Raw genomic sequence first — 11,282 nt, forward strand, 5'->3', positions numbered from 1 at the left:
CAATCAAAAATATGTTTTATCTCTGTTAACTGAATTTACAGATCAGAAATAAGTTTCACAGAATGCATCTGTGTAGTTTTTATTTGAAGATATTCTTTTTCCCAATGTAGGCCTCTTAGCCCTTAGCCTGTCCAATTGCAGTTTCTACAGAAAGAGTGTTTCAGAACGGCTCAATCAAAAGTAAGGTTCAACTCTGTTAGTTGAATGCACAGAAGAGAAAGAATTTTCACAGAATGCTACTGTGTAGTTTATATTTGAATATATTCCTTTTTCCACTATTACCCTCTTAGCGCTCCGAATGTCCACTTGCATTTTCTACAGAAAGAGTGTTCAGAACTGCGCAATCAAAAGTATGGTTTAACTCTGTTAGCTTAATGAACATATCAGAAGTAAGTTTCACACAATGCTTCTGTGTAGTTTTTATTTGAAGATATTATTTTTCCCAATAGAGGCCTCTTAGCGCTCAGAATGTCCAATTGCAGTTTCTACAGAAAGAGTGTTTCAGAAAGGCTCAATCAAAAGTAAGGTTCAACTCTGTTAGTTGAATGCACAGAACAGAAAGAAGTTGCATACAATGCTTCTGTGTAATTTATATTTGAACATATTCTTTTTTCCACTATTACCCACTTAGCGCTACGAATGTCCAGTTGCATTTTCTACAGACAGAGTGTTTCAAAACTGCTCAATCAAAAGTATGGTTTAACTCTGTTAGCTGAATGCTCAGATCAGAAAGAAGTTTCACAGAATGCTTCTGTGTAGTTTATATTTGAATATATTCCTTTTTCCACTACTACTCTCTTAGCGCTCCAAATGTCCAGTTGCATTTTCTACAGGAAGAGTGTTCAGATCTGCTCAATCAAAAGTATGGTTTAACTCTGTTAGCTGAATGCACAGATCAGAAAGAAGTTTCACAGAATGATTCTGTGTAGTTTATATTTGGAGACATTCCTTTTTCCACTATTACCCTCTTAGCGCTCCGAATATCCACTTGCATTTTCTACAGAAAGAGTGTTTCAGAACGGCTCAATCAAAACTAAAGTTCAACTCTTTTAGTTGAACAAACAGAACAGAAAGAAGTTTCACACAATTCTTCTGTGTAGTTTTTATTTGTAGACATTCTTTTTCCCAATATAGGCCTCTTATCGCTCAGAATGTCCAATTGCAATTTCTACAGAAAGAGTGTTTCAGAACGGCTCAATCAAAAGTAAGGTTCAACTCTGTTAGTTGAATGCACAGAACAGAAAGAAGTTTCATACAATGCTTCTGTGTTGTTTATATTTGAACATATTCTATTTTCCACTATTACCCACTTAGCGCTACGAATGTCCAGTTACATTTTCTACAGACAGAGTGTTTCAAAACTGCTCAATCAAATGTATGGTTTAACTCTGTTAGCGGAATGCTCAGATCAGAAAGAAGTTTCACAGAATGCTTCTGTGTAGTTTATATTTGAATATATTCCTTTTTCCACTACTACTCTCTTAGCGCTCCAAATGTCCAGTTGCATTTTCTACAGAAAGAGTGTTCAGATCTGCTCAATCAAAAGTATGTTTTAACTCTGTTAGCTGAATGCACAGATCAGAAAGAAGTTTCACAGAATGATTCTGTGTAGTTTATATTTGGAGACATTCCTTTTTCCACTATTACCCTCTTAGCGCTCCGAATCTCCACTTGCATTTTCTACAGAAAGAGTGTTTCAGAACGGCTCAATCAAAACTAAAGTTCAACTCTTTTAGTTGAACAAACAGAACAGAAAGAAGTTTCACACAATTCTTCTGTGTAGTTTTTATTTGTAGACATTCTTTTTCCCAATATAGGCCTCTTAGCGCTCAGAATGTCCAATTGCAGTTTCTACAGAAAGAGTGTTTCAGAACGGCTCAATCAAAAGAAACGTTCAACTCTGTTAGTTGAATGCACAGAACAGAAAGAAGTTTCATACAATGCTTATGTGTAGTTTATATTTGAACATATTCTTTTTTCCACTATTACCCACTTAGCGCTAAAAATGTCCAGTTGCATTTCCTACAGACAGAGTGTTTCAAAACTGCTCAATCAAAAGTATGGTTTAACTCTCTTAGATGTATGCTCAGATCAGAAAGAAGTTTCACAGAATGCTAGTGTGTAGTTTATATTTGAATATATTACTTTTTCCACTACTACGCTCTTAGCGCTCCAAATGTCCAGTTGCATTTTCAACAGAAAGAGTGTTCAGATCTGCTCAATCAAAAGTATGGTTTAACTCTGTTAGCTGAATGCACAGATCAGAAAGAAGTTTCACCGAATGATTCTGTGTAGTTTATATTTGTAGACATTCCTTTTTCCACTATTACCCTCTTAGCGCTCCGAATCTCCACTTGCATTTTCTACAAAAAGAGTGTTTCATAACTGCTCAATCAAAAATATGTTTTATCTCTGTTAACTGAATTTACAGATCAGAAATAAGTTTCACAGAATGCATCTGTGTAGTTTTTATTTGAAGATATTCTTTTTCCCAATGTAGGCCTCTTAGCGCTTAGCATGTCCAATTGCAGTTCCTACAGAAAGAGTGTTTCAGAACGGCTCAATCAAAAGTAAGGTTCAACTCTGTTAGTTGAATGCACAGAACAGAAAGTATTTTCACAGAATGCTACTGTGTAGTTTATATTTGAATATATTCCTTTTTCCACTATTACCCTCTTAGCGCTCCGAATGTCCACTTGCATTTTCTACAGAAAGAGTGTTCAGAACTGCGCAATCAAAAGTATGGTTTAACTCTGTTAGCTTAATGAACATATCAGAAATAAGTATCACACAATGCTTCTGTGTAGTATTTATTTGAAGATATTATTTTTCCCAGTAGAGGCCTCTTAGCGCTCAGAATGTCCAATTGCAGTTTCTACAGAAAGAGTGTTTCAGAAAGGCTCAATCAAAAGTAAGGTTCAACTCTGTTAGTTGAATGCACAGAACAGAAAGAAGTTTCATACAATGCTTCTGTGTAGTTTATATTTGAACATATTCTTTTTTCCACTATTACCCACTTAGCGCTACGAATGTCCAGTTGCATTTTCTACAGACAGAGTGTTTCAAAACTGCTCAATCAAAATTATGGTTTAATTCTGTTAGCTGAATGCTCAGATCAGAAAGAAGTTTCACAGAATGCTTCTGTGTAGTTTATATTTGAATATATTGCTTTTTCCACTAATACTCTCTTAGCGCTCCAAATGTCCAGTTGCATTTTCTACAGAAAGAGTGTTCAGATATGCTCAATCAAAAGTATGGTTTAACTCTGTTAGCTGAATGCACAGATCAGAAAGAAATTTCACAGAATGATTCTGTGTAGTTTATATTTGGAGACATTCCTTTTTCCACTATTACCCTCTTAGCGCTCCGAATCTCCACTTGCATTTTCCACAGAAAGAGTGTTTCAGAACGGCTCAATCAAAACTAAGGTTCAACTCTTTTAGTTGAACAAACAGAACAGAAAGAAGTTTCACACAATTCTTCTGTGTAGTTTTTATTTGTAGATATTCTTTTTCCCAATATAGGCCTCTTAGCGCTCAGAATGTCCAATTGCAGTTTCTACAGAAAGAGTGTTTCAGAACGGCTCAATCAAAAGTAAGGTTCAACTCTGTTAGTTGAATGCACAGAACAGAAAGAAGTTTCATACAATGCTTCTGTGTAGTTTATATTTGAACATATTCTTTTTTCCACTATTACCCACTTAGCGCTACGAATGTCCAGTTGCATTTTCTACAGACAGAGTGTTTCAAAACTGCTCAATCAAAGTATGGTTTAACTCTGTTAGCTGAATGCTCAGATCAGAAAGAAGTTTCACAGAATGCTTCTGTGTAGTTTATATTTGAATATATTCCTTTTTCCACTACTACTCTCTTACCGCTCCAAATGTCCAGTTGCATTTTCTACAGAAAGAGTGTTCAGATCTGCTCAATCAAAAGTATGTTTTAACTCTGTTAGCTGAATGCACAGATCAGAAAGAAGTTTCACAGAATGATTCTGTGTAGTTTATATTTGGAGACATTCCTTTTTCCACTATTACCCTCTTAGCGCTCCGAATCTCCACTTGCATTTTCTACAGAAAGAGTGTTTCAGAACGGCTCAATCAAAACTAAAGTTCAACTCTTTTAGTTGAACAAACAGAACAGAAAGAAGTTTCACACAATTCTTCTGTGTAGTTTTTATTTGTAGACATTCTTTTTCCCAATATAGGCCTCTTAGCGCTCAGAATGTCCAATTGCAGTTTCTACAGAAAGAGTGTTTCAGAACGGCTCAATCAAAAGAAACGTTCAACTCTGTTAGTTGAATGCACAGAACAGAAAGAAGTTTCATACAATGCTTATGTGTAGTTTATATTTGAACATATTCTTTTTTCCACTATTACCCACTTAGCGCTAAAAATGTCCAGTTGCATTTCCTACAGACAGAGTGTTTCAAAACTGCTCAATCAAAAGTATGGTTTAACTCTCTTAGATGTATGCTCAGATCAGAAAGAAGTTTCACAGAATGCTAGTGTGTAGTTTATATTTGAATATATTACTTTTTCCACTACTACGCTCTTAGCGCTCCAAATGTCCAGTTGCATTTTCAACAGAAAGAGTGTTCAGATCTGCTCAATCAAAAGTATGGTTTAACTCTGTTAGCTGAATGCACAGATCAGAAAGAAGTTTCACCGAATGATTCTGTGTAGTTTATATTTGTAGACATTCCTTTTTCCACTATTACCCTCTTAGCGCTCCGAATCTCCACTTGCATTTTCTACAAAAAGAGTGTTTCATAACTGCTCAATCAAAAATATGTTTTATCTCTGTTAACTGAATTTACAGATCAGAAATAAGTTTCACAGAATGCATCTGTGTAGTTTTTATTTGAAGATATTCTTTTTCCCAATGTAGGCCTCTTAGCGCTTAGCATGTCCAATTGCAGTTCCTACAGAAAGAGTGTTTCAGAACGGCTCAATCAAAAGTAAGGTTCAACTCTGTTAGTTGAATGCACAGAACAGAAAGAATTTTCACAGAATGCTACTGTGTAGTTTATATTTGAATATATTCCTTTTTCCACTATTACCCTCTTAGCGCTCCGAATGTCCACTTGCATTTTCTACAGAAAGAGTGTTCAGAACTGCGCAATCAAAAGTATGTTTTAACTCTGTTAGCTTAATGAACATATCAGAAATAAGTATCACACAATGCTTCTGTGTAGTATTTATTTGAAGATATTATTTTTCCCAGTAGAGGCCTCTTAGCGCTCAGAATGTCCAATTGCAGTTTCTACAGAAAGAGTGTTTCAGAAAGGCTCAATCAAAAGTAAGGTTCAACTCTGTTAGTTGAATGCACAGAACAGAAAGAAGTTTCATACAATGCTTCTGTGTAGTTTATATTTGAACATATTCTTTTTTCCACTATTACCCACTTAGCGCTACGAATGTCCAGTCGCATTTTCTACAGAGTGTTTCAAAACTGCTCAATCAAAATTATGGTTTAATTCTGTTAGCTGAATGCTCAGATCAGAAAGAAGTTTCACAGAATGCTTCTGTGTAGTTTATATTTGAATATATTGCTTTTTCCACTACTACTCTCTTAGCGCTCCAAATGTCCAGTTGCATTTTCTACAGAAAGAGTGTTCAGATATGCTCAATCAAAAGTATGGTTTAACTCTGTTAGCTGAATGCACAGATCAGAAAGAAATTTCACAGAATGATTCTGTGTAGTTTATATTTGGAGACATTCCTTTTTCCACTATTACCCTCTTAGCGCTCCGAATCTCCACTTGCATTTTCCACAGAAAGAGTGTTTCAGAACGGCTCAATCAAAACTAAGGTTCAACTCTTTTAGTTGAACAAACAGAACAGAAAGAAGTTTCACACAATTCTTCTGTGTAGTTTTTATTTGTAGATATTCTTTTTCCCAATATAGGCCTCTTAGCGCTCAGAATGTCCAATTGCAGTTTCTACAGAAAGAGTGTTTCAGAACGGCTCAATCAAAAGTAAGGTTCAACTCTGTTAGTTGAATGCACAGAACAGAAAGAAGTTTCATACAATGCTTCTGTGTAGTTTATATTTGAACATATTCTTTTTTCCACTATTACCCACTTAGCGCTACGAATGTCCAGTTGCATTTTCTACAGACAGAGTGTTTCAAAACTGCTCAATCAAAGTATGGTTTAACTCTGTTAGCTGAATGCTCAGATCAGAAAGAAGTTTCACAGAATGCTTCTGTGTAGTTTATATTTGAATATATTCCTTTTTCCACTACTACTCTCTTACCGCTCCAAATGTCCAGTTGCATTTTCTACAGAAAGAGTGTTCAGATCTGCTCAATCAAAAGTATGGTTTAACTCTGTTAGCTGAATGCACAGATCAGAAAGAAGTTTCACAGAATGATTCTGTGTAGTTTATATTTGGAGACATTCCTTTTTCCACTATTACCCTCTTAGCGCTCCGAATCTCCACTTGCATTTTCTACAGAAGGAGTGTTTCAGAACGGCTCAATCAAAACTAAGGTTCAACTCTTTTAGTTGAACAAACAGAACTGAAAGAAGTTTCACACAATTCTTCTGTGTAGTTTTTATTTGTAGACATTCTTTTTCCCAATATAGGCTTCTTAGCGCTCAGAATGTCCAATTGCAGTTTCTACAGAAAGAGTGTTTCAGAACGGCTCAATCAAAAGTAAGGTTCAACTCTGTTAGTTGAATGCACAGAACAGAAAGAAGTTTCATACAATGCTTCTGTGTAGTTTATATTTGAACATATTCTTTTTTCCACTATTACCCACTTAGCGCTACGAATGTCCAGTTGCATTTTCTACAGACATAGTGTTTCAAAACTGCTCAATCAAAGTATGGTTTAACTCTGTTAGCTGAATGCTCAGATCAGAAAGAAGTTTCACAGAATGCTTCTGTGTAGTTTATATTTGAATATATTCCTTTTTCCACTACTACTCTCTTAGCGCTCCAAATGTCCAGTTGCATTTTCTACAGAAAGAGTGTTCAGATCTGCTCAATCAAAAGTATGTTTTAACTCTGTTAGCTGAATGCACAGATCAGAAAGAAATTTCACAGAATGATTCTGTGTAGTTTATATTTGGAGACATTCCTTTTTCCACTATTACCCTCTTAGCGCTCCGAATCTCCACTTGCATTTTCTATAGAAAGAGTGTTTCAGAACGGCTCAATCAAAACTAAAGTTCAACTCTTTTAGTTGAACAAACAGAACAGAAAGAAGTTTCACACAAATCTTCTGTGTAGTTTTTATTTGTAGACATTCTTTTTCCCAATATAGACCTCTTAGCGCTCAGAATGTCCAATTGCAGTTTCTACAGATAGAGTGTTTCAGAACGGCTCAATCAAATTAACGTTCAACTCTGTTAGTTGAATGCACAGAACAGAAAGATGTTTCATACAATGCTTCTGTGTAGTTTATATTTGAACATATTCTTTTTTCCACTATTACCCACTTAGCGCTACGAATGTCCAGTTGCATTTCCTACAGACAGAGTGTTTCAAAACTGCTCAATCAAAGGTATGGTTTAACTCTGTTAGCTGAATGCTCAGATCAGAAAGAAGTTTCACAGAATGCTTCTGTGTAGTTTATTTTTGAATATATTCCTTTTTCCACTACTACGCTCTTAGCGCTCCAAATGTCCAGTTGCATTTTCATCAGAAAGAGAGTTCAGATCTGCTCAATCAAAAGTATGGTTTAACTCTGTTAGCTGAATGCACAGATCAGAAAGAAGTTTCACCGAATGATTCTGTGTAGTTTATATTTGAAGACATTCCTTTTTCCACTATTACCCTCTTAGCGCTCCGAATCTCCACTTGCATTTTCTACAAAAAGAGTGTTTCATAACTGCTCAATCAAAAATATGTTTTATCTCTGTTAACTGAATTTACAGATCAGAAATAAGTTTCACAGAATGCATCTGTGTAGTTTTTATTTGAAGATATTCTTTTTCCCAATGTAGGCCTCTTAGCGCTTAGCCTGTCCAATTGCAGTTTCTACAGAAAGAGTGTTTCAGAACGGCTCAATCAAAAGTAAGGTTCAACTCTGTTAGTTGAATGCACAGAACAGAAAGAATTTTCACAGAATGCTACTGTGTAGTTTATATTTGAATATATTCCTTTTTCCACTATTACCCTCTTAGCGCTCCGAATGTCCACTTGCATTTTCTACAGAAAGAGTGTTCAGAACTGCGCAATCAAAAGTATGGTTTAACTCTGTTAGCTTAATGAACATATCAGAAGTAAGTTTCACACAATGCTTCTGTGTAGTTTTTATTTGAAGATATTATTTTTCCCAATAGAGGCCTCTTAGCGCTCAGAATGTCCAATTGCAGTTTCTACAGAAAGAGTGTTTCAGAAAGGCTCAATCAAAAGTAAGGTTCAACTCTGTTAGTTGAATGCACAGAACAGAAAGAAGTTGCATACAATGCTTCTGTGTAATTTATATTTGAACATATTCTTTTTTCCACTATTACCCACTTAGCGCTACGAATGTCCAGTTGCATTTTCTACAGACAGAGTGTTTCAAAACTGCTCAATCAAAAGTATGGTTTAACTCTGTTAGCTGAATGCTCAGATCAGAAAGAAGTTTCACAGAATGCTTCTGTGTAGTTTATATTTGAATATATTCCTTTTTCCACTACTACTCTCTTAGCGCTCCAAATGTCCAGTTGCATTTTCTACAGGAAGAGTGTTCAGATCTGCTCAATCAAAAGTATGGTTTAACTCTGTTAGCTGAATGCACAGATCAGAAAGAAGTTTCACAGAATGATTCTGTGTAGTTTATATTTGGAGACATTCCTTTTTCCACTATTACCCTCTTAGCGCTCCGAATATCCACTTGCATTTTCTACAGAAAGAGTGTTTCAGAACGGCTCAATCAAAACTAAGGTTCAACTCTTTTAGTTGAACAAACAGAACAGAAAGAAGTTTCACACAATTCTTCTGTGTAGTTTTTATTTGTAGACATTCTTTTTCCCAATATAGGCCTCTTATCGCTCAGAATGTCCAATTGCAATTTCTACAGAAAGAGTGTTTCAGAACGGCTCAATCAAAAGTAAGGTTCAACTCTGTTAGTTGAATGCACAGAACAGAAAGAAGTTTCATACAATGCTTCTGTGTAGTTTATATTTGAACTTATTCTATTTTCCACTATTACCCACTTAGCGCTACGAATGTCCAGTTACATTTTCTACAGACAGAGTGTTTCAAAACTGCTCAATCAAATGTATGGTTTAAATCTGTTAGCGGAATGCTGAGATCAGAAAGAAGTTTCACAGAATGCTTCTGTGTAGTTTATATTTGAATATATTCCTTTTTCCACTACTACTCTCTTAGCGCTCCAAATGTCCAGTTGCATTTTCTACAGAAAGAGTGTTCAGATCTGCTCAATCAAAAGTATGTTTTAACTCTGTTAGCTGAATGCACAGATCAGAAAGAAGTTTCACAGAATGATTCTGTGTAGTTTATATTTGGAGACATTCCTTTTTCCACTATTACCCTCTTAGCGCTCCGAATCTCCACTTGCATTTTCTACAGAAAGAGTGTTTCAGAACGGCTCAATCAAAACTAAAGTTCAACTCTTTTAGTTGAACAAACAGAACAGAAAGAGGTTTCACACAATTCTTCTGTGTAGTTTTTATTTGTAGACATTCTTTTTCCCAATATAGGCCTCTTAGCGCTCAGAATGTCCAATTGCAGTTTCTACAGAAAGAGTGTTTCAGAACGGCTCAATCAAAAGAAACGTTCAACTCTGTTAGTTGAATGCACAGAACAGAAAGAAGTTTCATACAATGCTTATGTGTAGTTTATATTTGAACATATTCTTTTTTCCACTATTACCCACTTAGCGCTAAAAATGTCCAGTTGCATTTCCTACAGACAGAGTGTTTCAAAACTGCTCAATCAAAAGTATGGTTTAACTCTGTTAGCTGAATGCTCAGATCAGAAAGAAGTTTCACAGAATGCTTCTGTGTAGTTTATATTTGAATATATTCCTTTTTCCACTACTACGCTCTTAGCGCTCCAAATGTCCAGTTGCATTTTCAACAGAAAGAGTGTTCAGATCTGCTCAATCAAAAGTATGGTTTAACTCTGTTAGCTGAATGCACAGATCAGAAAGAAGTTTCACCGAATGATTCTGTGTAGTTTATATTTGAAGACATTCCTTTTTCCACTATTACCCTCTTAGCGCTCCGAATCTCCACTTGCATTTTCTACAGAAAGAGTGTTTCAGAACGGCTCAATCAAAACTACGGTTCAACTCTTTTAGTTGAACAAACAGAACAGAAAGAAGTTTCACACAATTCTTCTGTGTAGTTTCTATTTGTAGACATTTTTTTTCCCAATATAGTCCTCTTAGCGCTCAGAATGTCCAATTGCAGTTTCTACAGAAAGAGTGTTTCAGAACGGCTCAATCAAAAGTAAGGTTCAACTCTGTTAGTTGAATGCACAGAACAGAAAGAAGTTTCATACAATGCTTCCGTGTAGTTTATATTTGAACATATTCTTTTTTCCACTATTACCCACTTAGCGCTACGAATGTCCAGTTGCATTTTCTACAGACATAGTGTTTCAAAACTGCTCAATCAAAGTATGGTTTAACTCTGTTAGCTGAATGCTCAGATCAGAAAGAAGTTTCACAGAATGCTTCTGTGTAGTTTATATTTGAATATATTCCTTTTTCCACTACTACTCTCTTAGCCCTCCAAATGTCCAGTTGCATTTTCTACAGAAAGAGTGTTCAGATCTGCTCAATCAAAAGTATGTTTTAACTCTGTTAGCTGAATGCACAGATCAGAAAGAAATTTCACAGAATGATTCTGTGTAGTTTATATTTGGAGACATTCCTTTTTCCACTATTACCCTCTCAGCGCTCCGAATCTCCACTTGCATTTTCTATAGAAAGAGTGTTTCAGAACGGCTCAATCAAAACTAAAGTTCAACTCTTTTAGTTGAACAAACAGAACAGAAAGAAGTTTCACACAAATCTTCTGTGTAGTTTTTATTTGTAGACATTCTTTTTCCCAATATAGACCTCTTAGCGCTCAGAATGTCCAATTGCAGTTTCTACAGATAGAGTGTTTCAGAACGGCTCAATCAAATTAACGTTCAACTCTGTTAGTTGAATGCACAGAACAGAAAGATGTTTCATACAATGCTTCTGTGTAGTTTATATTTGAACATATTCTTTTTTCCACTATTACCCACTTAGCGCTACGAATGTCCAGTTGCATTTCCTACAGACAGAGTGTTTCAAAACTGCTCAATCAAAAGTATGGTTTAACTCT

The sequence above is a fragment of the Symphalangus syndactylus genome, chromosome 6 (assembly GCF_028878055.3).
Source record: "Symphalangus syndactylus isolate Jambi chromosome 6, NHGRI_mSymSyn1-v2.1_pri, whole genome shotgun sequence".
Classification (NCBI taxonomy): domain Eukaryota; kingdom Metazoa; phylum Chordata; class Mammalia; order Primates; family Hylobatidae; genus Symphalangus; species Symphalangus syndactylus.